This window comes from Jatropha curcas, chromosome 3 (genome assembly GCF_041381405.1).
Source record: "Jatropha curcas cultivar XTBG-Jc1 chromosome 3, XTBG_Jcur_1.0, whole genome shotgun sequence".
Classification (NCBI taxonomy): Eukaryota; Viridiplantae; Streptophyta; class Magnoliopsida; order Malpighiales; family Euphorbiaceae; genus Jatropha; species Jatropha curcas.
The window spans coordinates 20,345,338-20,354,594 of NC_143153.1; the positions used below are offsets into that span (position 1 = coordinate 20,345,338).

The window sequence follows — 9,257 nt, forward strand, 5'->3', positions numbered from 1 at the left end:
CTTAGGTGAGAAGCTATTATGAAAGAGGTTATCAAGCAACCTTCTCAATGAGAGAGATTCTAATGTCTTGAATTGAGTTTCTGTACTCTGGCAAAAACAGAAAGGGTTGAGGTTAGTTAAAACCTTTGAAAAATCTAGTGGGATAAAGGGTAGATCTAGGTGTTGATCTATTGCCTTGTACTGCTGGTTTGTCTCTTACCCTTGAAAAGAGATAACATAGTTGAGGATCTCAAGATGAGTCTTAGGGAGTGGATGTAGGCGAGTTAGTGCCGAACCACTATAAATCACTGTGTTGATCTTTTTAATTCCTGAAATTTTGCTTGATACTATTTTACTCACACTTCTGTTTATACTCTAGAAATGCTAAAGTTGTGAATGGTTTTGATGTTCTAAAACTGAAATAAGTCTTATCTTCTCTGAACATTAGAACTCTGGAATTCTGCTGAAGTGAATATATCAAGTTCTAAACAGTTCTTTTATATTCAGTATATTTCACTATTTGGGTTTCTAATCAGTCTTCTAAACTTGATTAAAGCTTTGTGAAGCAGTTTTGGTTTCGATAACTGTCTCTCAAATAGTCTTTTTTGATTTGCTAAACTTTATGAGGAAGTTCTAATTACAATAGCTTTTTATCATAAAGCAGTTCTGATATTGAATAAGACATTGTGAAGCAGTTCTAACTAATAGCCGCACTTCGCATAGTCTTTCTATTTTTCTTGAATAGAACATTGTGAAGAAGTTCTAATCCATAACTTATTTTCACAAGTTCATTAATTTCTTCGTTGCACTTAGAATTCTGATATTTGTTTTAAAAGTTAAATTTTATTTTTATTTTTAGAAAACCCAATTCATCCCCCTCTTGGGTTGTGCCATACATATACGGGACCCACACTAAGGGCCAACATCAGCAGCAAAGCAAGAGGGAAGAATCGAGAAGCTGCCGTTCTAACCAAAATCAGAAAACCTAAAACTAAAATGTAACATTTTGCATTTATATTAAACGCACACAGCATACCCATTTCACTTAACCCGAATCCGTGTAACAAATCCAACTAACCCATTAACCCATATTGTACAACTATAATTCTGTTACATGAGATATTATACAATACAGTAGGTTCTAGAGTAAGGAAATACAGCACACTTGTAAATATAAATAGCACCCATTGTACAGACTTTGATGAAAAAGGAGAAATACACTAATTCTTCATTTTGTTTACTTTATGTTCATGGTATCAGAGCCTCCTCTGATATCTGAAGTTCTAAAGCATTCTTCAAGCTTCCTTTCCTGAAATTAATGGCAGAAACTTATAATCATAACAATGAAAACACAAATGTTGAATCAGAGACTTATAAGGTTTCTGCATCTGAAAATTCTGCTTCAAACCTCATTAATATTTCCTTGAATGGTCGGAATTTCTTGTCATGGACCAGATCTATGACCATAGGACAAATATGAATTTGTCACTGGTGAAGAATAGGAACCCGCAACTGGATCTCCATTGAGAAAGAGATGGTAGAGGATCGACAATCTGGTAACATCTTGGATCTTGAACTCTATTTCTAAAGATCTAGTTGAGGCATTTCTGTATTATCCAAGTTCCAAAGATCTTTGGAATGAACTGATCACCATGTATGGTGAATCTAATGGACCTATGATTTACCAAATAAGGAAAGATATTTCAGTAACTGTGCAAGGTAACCAAACAGTAGCCAATTACTACACTAAACTAAAAAAAACTCTGGGATGAGTTGGCTTGTTTAAGGCCCATTCCCAAATGCACCTATGGAATTGCAAAAAGGTGTACCTATGGTATTGTGAGAGCAACCTCAGATCTGGATGGAGAGGAGAAACTTATACAGTTCCTCTTAGGACTGAATGATACATATGACAATGTTAAAAACCAAATTCTGCTTATGGATCCATTTCCATGCATGAGCAAGGCCTATTCAATGGTACTTAGTGTTGAAAGACAGAGGGAGGTGAATACTGCAATCTATGACTCAAGTGAGAATAGCAGTGCAATGTGTGTGCAAAAATCAAACTACAACAGTAGAAATACAAGTAATAGTTCCAGATTTAAAGCTGACAAGCACTGTGATCACTGCAATGGGACTGGCCACACTAGAGAGACTTGTTTTAAACTAACTGGTTATCCAGATTGGTTTATTGAACTCAAAAAGAAGAAGAAAGCTCAAGCACATTATGGACAAGTGGATGATGAACAATTGAGTGTTAACTCAGGAGACAATGAGAATGATGTATCCAGAATGGTGAGAATGGAGGTCTAGCGTGCAATCAAAGGCAAGATGCAGTATGATGATAAGGCAGGGGATACACCTACAGCTAATGCAGTCAGTTTTGCAGGTATTATCTCTCATTTTCATTATAGTGTGCATGATAAGTATGAATTAGTTCCATGGATTGTTGACACTGGTGCAACTGATCATATGACATACATGCATAATCTGTTTCATACATTAACCAAATTACCTAAACCTAGAACAGTAACTCTACCTGATAACTCCACAGAACTATAACGCATGTTGGCAAGGTCATAATACATGACAAACTGGTCTTAAAGGACGTGTTATATATACTAACATTCAAATGCAATTTGTTTTCTGCATTAGCCCTTGCAAAGGACAATGCACTATCAGTGAAAACACTACCTGACCACTGTTTGTTACAGGATTTGCAGACTGATGAAGTAGTAGCTATTGGCAAGTTGTATAGAGGCTTATATTTTCTTGATAAGAAGTGTTTTGTACCTATTACTACTACTAAAGCTTTACTTACTTGTACTAAACATGATGATCATTTGAAACTGTTATAGCACCTTAGATTGTGTCATATTTTTATGGCTAGACAAAATCATGTAATAAATTTAGATACAAACAGTAGTTCTTTTGAATGTAATGTTTGCCCTCTTGCCAAGCAATAAAGATTGCCATTTTATCCAAGTTGTGATATTGCTAAAGGCATGTTTGATTTAGTACATATTGACCTATGGGGACCCTATCCTATCACTTCTTTAACTGGTGCCATGATTACTATAGTGGATGACTATAGTAGATGTACATGGGCCTACATGTTACCAAATAAACAATAAGTCCACTCAATTCTTGACCACTTTACTAACCTAATAGACACCCAGTTTCATACAAGAATCAAAACAATAAGGACTGATAATGGCACTGAGTTTGTGAATCATGTAGTAAAGACACTGTTCCTTTCTAAAGGAATTACACATCAATTATCTTGCCCTTATTCTCCACAGCAAAATGGGAGAGTGGAGAGAAAACATAAAGAAATTTTGAACATTGGGAGAGCCCTTCTATTTCAGGCTAAGTTTCCTAAGACCTTTTGGTCTGAGGTTCTCCTATCTGCTGTTTACCTAACCAATGAGTGCCATCTGGACTCTTAGAATGGCTAAGCCCTTTTGAAAAACTCAACCAAATACAACCAGACCTGAAACACTTAAGAGTTATTGGCTGCCTGTGTTTTGCAACCAATACTAAACCACACAAAGACAAGTTTGATCCTAGAGCTAAACCATGTGTATTACTGGGTTATGGGGCTCAACAGAAGGGTTACAAGCTATAGGACATGCACTCTAAGCAGATTTGCTACTCAAGGGATGTTGTGTTCAAGGAAACAGTCATGCACATTTCAGATACCAGGCTGTTTAGATGACAATGACCAACAAATTCCAGAACACACAAACACTATACCTGAAACCATAATACCAGCAACACATGAAAATATGACTACCCTTGACCAAATAAGACAACAAAATACAACAACACCTGAACCAGAACACCAACAATACATACAAAATAACCAGATAGAACCTGCTCAGACTTTACAACCAGAACAACCAATTCAACCACTTAGAAGAAGCACGAGAAATTCAAGGCAACCAGTTTGGATGACAGATTATGTAACCAATTGTGTAAATTCAAATTCCACACATTTCCTACCCAACTCACCCTATTCACATGCAAATGCATCTTTTGCATCTAATGTCAACAAAATTCATGAACCATTATCATATAATCATGCTATTTCTAATGAAAATTGGGTGCAAGCAATGCAAACTGAACTAATAACTTTAGAAGACAATGGTACTTGGGTCTTAACTGAGTTACCTAAAGGGAAAAGGGCCATTGGATGCAAATGGGTCTACAGAGTCAAATACAAACAGGATGGGACTGTAGACAGGTATAACGCTCGCCTGGTTGCTAAAGAGTTCAATTAAAAACTGGGCATTGATTACAATGACAGCTTTTCTCCTGTTGCTAAAATGGTGACTGTGAGGATCCTGTTTGCCCTAGTAGCTAAATATTAATGGACTCTTCATCAACTTGATATTAACAATGCCTACCTACATGGCTATATTGATGAAGATATCTACATGCAACCTCCAGCTGGCTATTCTAAGGCTTCTAAAGGCCAAGTGTTCAAATTGACTAATTTGTGGACTTAAGCAAGCTGGCAAAATGTGGAACTAGGAGTTGACAAACACATTGCTCCAGTACGGATTTCAGCAGTCAGTGAATGACCACTGCCTATTCACAAAAGGGGAAGATAATGACTTTCTAGTGCTTATTGTCTATGTGGATGACATTTTAGTTGCTGGGCCTAACATTCAACTTGTATGCAACATTAAGGAGTTTCTACACTCTAAATTTACTATAAAGGACCTAGGTGATGCAAGATTTTTCTTGGGAATTGAAATCTTACGATCTACTGATGGCATCTACTTATCACAGCAAAAATTCATTCAAGACATGCTGTTAGATTCAAACATGCAGCAAGCAAAACATGCATCCACGCCATTAGTACAAGGTCAAAAGCTTCAAGCAAACATGGGACCCTTACTCACAGAACCAGACTGTTACAGAAGGTTAGTGGGGAGACTACTTTACCTGAGCTTCACTTGACCATACATCACTTACTCAGTACAGCAGTTGTCTCAACACATGCAAAACCCTTGTCAGGGTCACATGGTAGCTGCTTCTCATGTTCTCCGTTACTTAGCCTCCACAACAGCTCTGAAATTGTTCTTCCCTACTTCATCTATGCTTGATCTTCAAGCATACTGTGATGCTGACTGGGGGGCTTGCCCTGAAACTCGACGGTCACTCACAGGCTACTGTATATTCATGGGTTCCTCGATCGTGTCATGGAAAACAAAAAACAACAGGTGGTCAGTCGCTCTTCTGCTGAAGCAGAATACAGAGCCATGGCTAATATAGTGTGCGAAATCATTTGGATTGACAAAATACTAATAGATCTGCGGGTAAAAGTAAAAACGCCAGTACCTTTATTCTGCCACAACCAAGCGGCGCTGCATATTGCCGCCAATCCTGTTTATCACGAGTGCACAAAGCATATCGACATCGACTGCTACCTCACTCGACACTATATTCAAGCTGGCCTTATCGACCTAAAGCATCTTCCTTCAGAGTCACAACTCGCTGACTTCTTCACCAAACTGTTACCCATCTCCAGATTTCGACTGATGACTGTCAAGTTGGGCTTGGTTTCGTTACCCTAGCTCCACCTTCAGGGGGGCATGAATGAGTATGAACAGCCTAAGGGCCAACATCAGCAGCAAAGCAAGAAGGAAGAATCGAGAAGCTGCCGTTCTAACCAAAATTAGAAAACCTAAAACTAAAAACGTAACATTTTGTATTTATATTAAACCCACACACCATACCCGTTTCACTTAACCTGAATCCGTGTAACAAATCCAACTAACCCATTAACCCATATTATACAGTTGTTATTCTGTTACATGAGATAATATACAATACAGTAGGTTCTAGAGTAAGGAAATATAACACACTTGTAAATATAAATAGCACCCATTGTACAGACTTTGATGAAAGAGGAGAAATACACTAATTCTTCATTTTGTTTGCTTTCTGTTCAGAAACTCTGGGACAAGAAAACTCGTAAATATTTGTGTAAGCCTGAGAAATAAAGTAATAATGAAAAAAGAAAATAAATGTACAGATATTTATATAGATAAAGATAAGAAAAAAAATTTTAAAATTGTAATTATCTAAGTGTGATTATCTTAAGGATCATAGTTTTTTTTTTTTTTTTTTTTTTTTTTTTTTTTTTTTTTTTTGAGAATTAAAACTGCACTTTATTCAGAGGCCAAAGAGGCTGAAAATTCTGCTTGAACGAGAGGAGCAATCTCATTTGGACCATCCTCAATCAAAAAAATGCTTCAAAGAATAAACCAGCAAAGCTAAAGACACAAGTTTATGAGCTACGTTATTACAGTACTTAGGGACATGATCAAAAGAAAATTTGAAGCTGATACATTAATTCTACTTAATCAGGTACCCCCATTCATTAGGGGGAGATTTCTTTGAGGCAAATTGTCGAACAAGTAGTAGGCAATCTGATTCAAGCACAACTTGAGAGAACAAAAGGAGAGATAGCAGACTCAAGAGCACAAATAACAGCATCAGCTTCAACATCCTACACATCAAATACTCCAGCAATGCATTTTAGCCCAGTTGCCAACAACTCCCCTTTCGCATTTCGGATTATAAAACTCAAACCACAGCAATTACGGGCCATCAACACACCAGCATCGCAATTAATTTTAACTGTAGAACCAACTAGAGGAGACCATTTTTGGACCTGACTAGAGGACAGATGAGTCCCAGAGCTCATACCTGAGGTTTGAGAGTCATGAATCATGGTGAGAGCTTGTCGCACTACACACAGCTCAGATTGCTGAGTAGATTGGAATAGCCAGGCATTCCTTAACTTCCCGATGCTCCAAGCCAAGGCTACCACGATCTCCAATTGTTCCGTTCGGAAGGAGTCAGCAAGTTTAAAAAACCAGGACCTAATGGACGAATCAACTGGACTAATAACAAGCCGAAGAGGGCTTAATCTCCAAAGTCGTTGAGCTTTAGAACAATGAAGGAGGATGTGCTCTTCATTCTCATTCGCCTCAGCCTCACTGCATCGACAACAAATGGGGTCAACAGGGATAGACCACCGCACCAGCGCTAACTTAATAGAAAGTTGACCAGAGCATGCTCGATAAAAGAAATGTTTAAGCTTAGAGGGAAGGTGCAGATTCCACAAATGCTTCCAATAAGAAACTTCACTCCATTGAGAAGAGCTGGCCATTGTGGATGCCACCAAAGTATTAAAAGTTACAGAATACGCCTGCTTCACCGAGAATTGCCCACTCTTATTGTGAATCCAATTGTTCACATCCTCACCACGCTGGAGACATAGAGGAATTCTTAAAATACAACTGAACTCTTCCTCAGAAAACATTGCTAACACAACCTCTCTATTCCAGCAGCATTCATTAAAATCAATTAAGTTATGGACAGTAGCATTTGCGTCCATCAACTGTGGAGAGGAAGTAACTCAGAAATTATGCATGCTAGGGACCCATTTGTCCCGCCAAATACGAATCCGAGCCCCATTGCCAACAACCCATCTAGTCCCTTCTTCTATAACCCATCTAGCCTCCCAGTAAAGCTCGGTTGGTGACCAAGACTCGCTTCCATGAAAGAACAATTAGGGAAATATTTAGCTTTACAAAACTTAAAAATTAACGATTCCTCATTCTCTAAAAATCTCCAACATTGTTTGGCCAACATAGCCAAATTAAAACAATGCTAATTTCTAAAACCAAGACCACCCCAAAACTTGGATAAGCATAACTTAGACTAGCTAGCCCAGTGAATGTGACGCTTGTCTTTCCGTTGACCCCACCAGAAATTAGCCATCAAAGACTCAATTGCTTTTGGGAGAAAGAAACAGGACATAGTGTAATTGGGGATAGCTTGCACCACTGATTTCAAGAAAACCTCCATACCAGCACGAGAGAGAAATAATTCCTTCCAGCTCTTTAGTTTTTTAGATACCCTATCAACAAGGGTACTAAACGCTTACTTCTTTTTCCTCTCTATTATTGCCGGTAAGTCTAGATATTTGCTATGGTCAGTAATACTTCTCACCCCTAATAGATTCGAAATCACATCTTGGGATGTCGTTGGAACATTCTTGCTAAAAGAAATATCAGACTTTTCAAGATTGATTTTCTGCCCGACGCCTTTTCATAAACCTCCAGAATTTTCAACAAAGTATGAGCCCTAGTATCAGTAGCTCTACCAAAAATGATGCTATCGTCTGCAAAAAAACAAATGGGATATAGATGGAGCTCGTGGACAAATCTTGATGCCATGAAGTAAATGATCTACCTCTGCTTTTCGGATTAAACTAGAGAAAGCTTCTGCACAAAAAAGAAATAAGTATGGAGAGAGGGGATCTCCTTATCTAAGCCTTCGATTAGGAGTTAAATAATTATGAGGTTCTCCATTAATAAGAATAGAATAGGACACTGTGTAAATACAAATCATAACAAGATCAACCCAATCGTTATCAAAACCCAATTTAAGTATTACATCCTGTAAAAAGCAACCTTTTTGCCCACTAGATTTATTTTTCATATAGTGAAAGAGTTCAAAAGCCATCAAAGCATTATCTGTAATTAAACGACCAAGCACAAAAGCTGACTGAGATTGATTAATAATCAGAGGAAGAACAGATTTCAACCTATTATCTATGACCTTAGTAATAAGTTTAATTGCATAGACTAATAAGATGAAACTGAGAAGTAAGAGAAGGATCATTGACCTTGGGAATCAAAGAAATAAAAGTCTAATTAATAGAAGCGGGAGACTGCCTATTATTTAAGACCGACAGAACTTTTGCAACAACAGCAGGACCAACAATATACCAAAATTTTTGAAAAAAGATTAGAGGTATACCGTCTGGCCCTAGGGCCTCCAAAGGGTGCATTTGATGCAAAGTAGTAATGACTTCCTCTTCATAATACGGTTGACACAAGTCTGGATTCATATCCATAGTTACCCTTGACTCTACGAAATTCAACACATTTTCATAGGCAGATGGATTAGAGGATGAAAATATGGTGTCACTCATCGTGTAGGTACTCCATATCATCCTCAAACAAGTGGACAAGTAGAGGTCACTAACAGGGACATCAAAAAGATCCTCGAAACCACTGTTGGATAATCACGAAAGGATTGATCCAAAAAGCTAGACGATGCTCTATGGGCCTACAGAACGGCATTCAAAACACCTATAGGTATGTCTCCATATCGCATGGTGTATGGTAAGGTTTGTCATCTTCCTGTAGAGTTAGAACATAAGGCGTTTTGGGCCATTCAATTTCTCA

At 37.9% G+C, this 9,257-nt stretch overlaps 1 long non-coding RNA gene across 1 annotated transcript; it reads right to left on the reverse strand.

The window, feature by feature from the left end:
• Window positions 1-1,040: 1,040 nt before the first annotated feature.
• LOC149497678 (uncharacterized) lies at window positions 1,041-8,402 on the reverse strand. Its single transcript, XR_016320236.1, has 3 exons — window positions 4,933-8,402; window positions 1,388-1,653; window positions 1,041-1,288 (listed from the first exon to the last, which is right to left on the reverse strand). It is a non-coding gene; the product is annotated as an uncharacterized LOC149497678 (long non-coding RNA).
• Window positions 8,403-9,257: the final 855 nt, after the last annotated feature.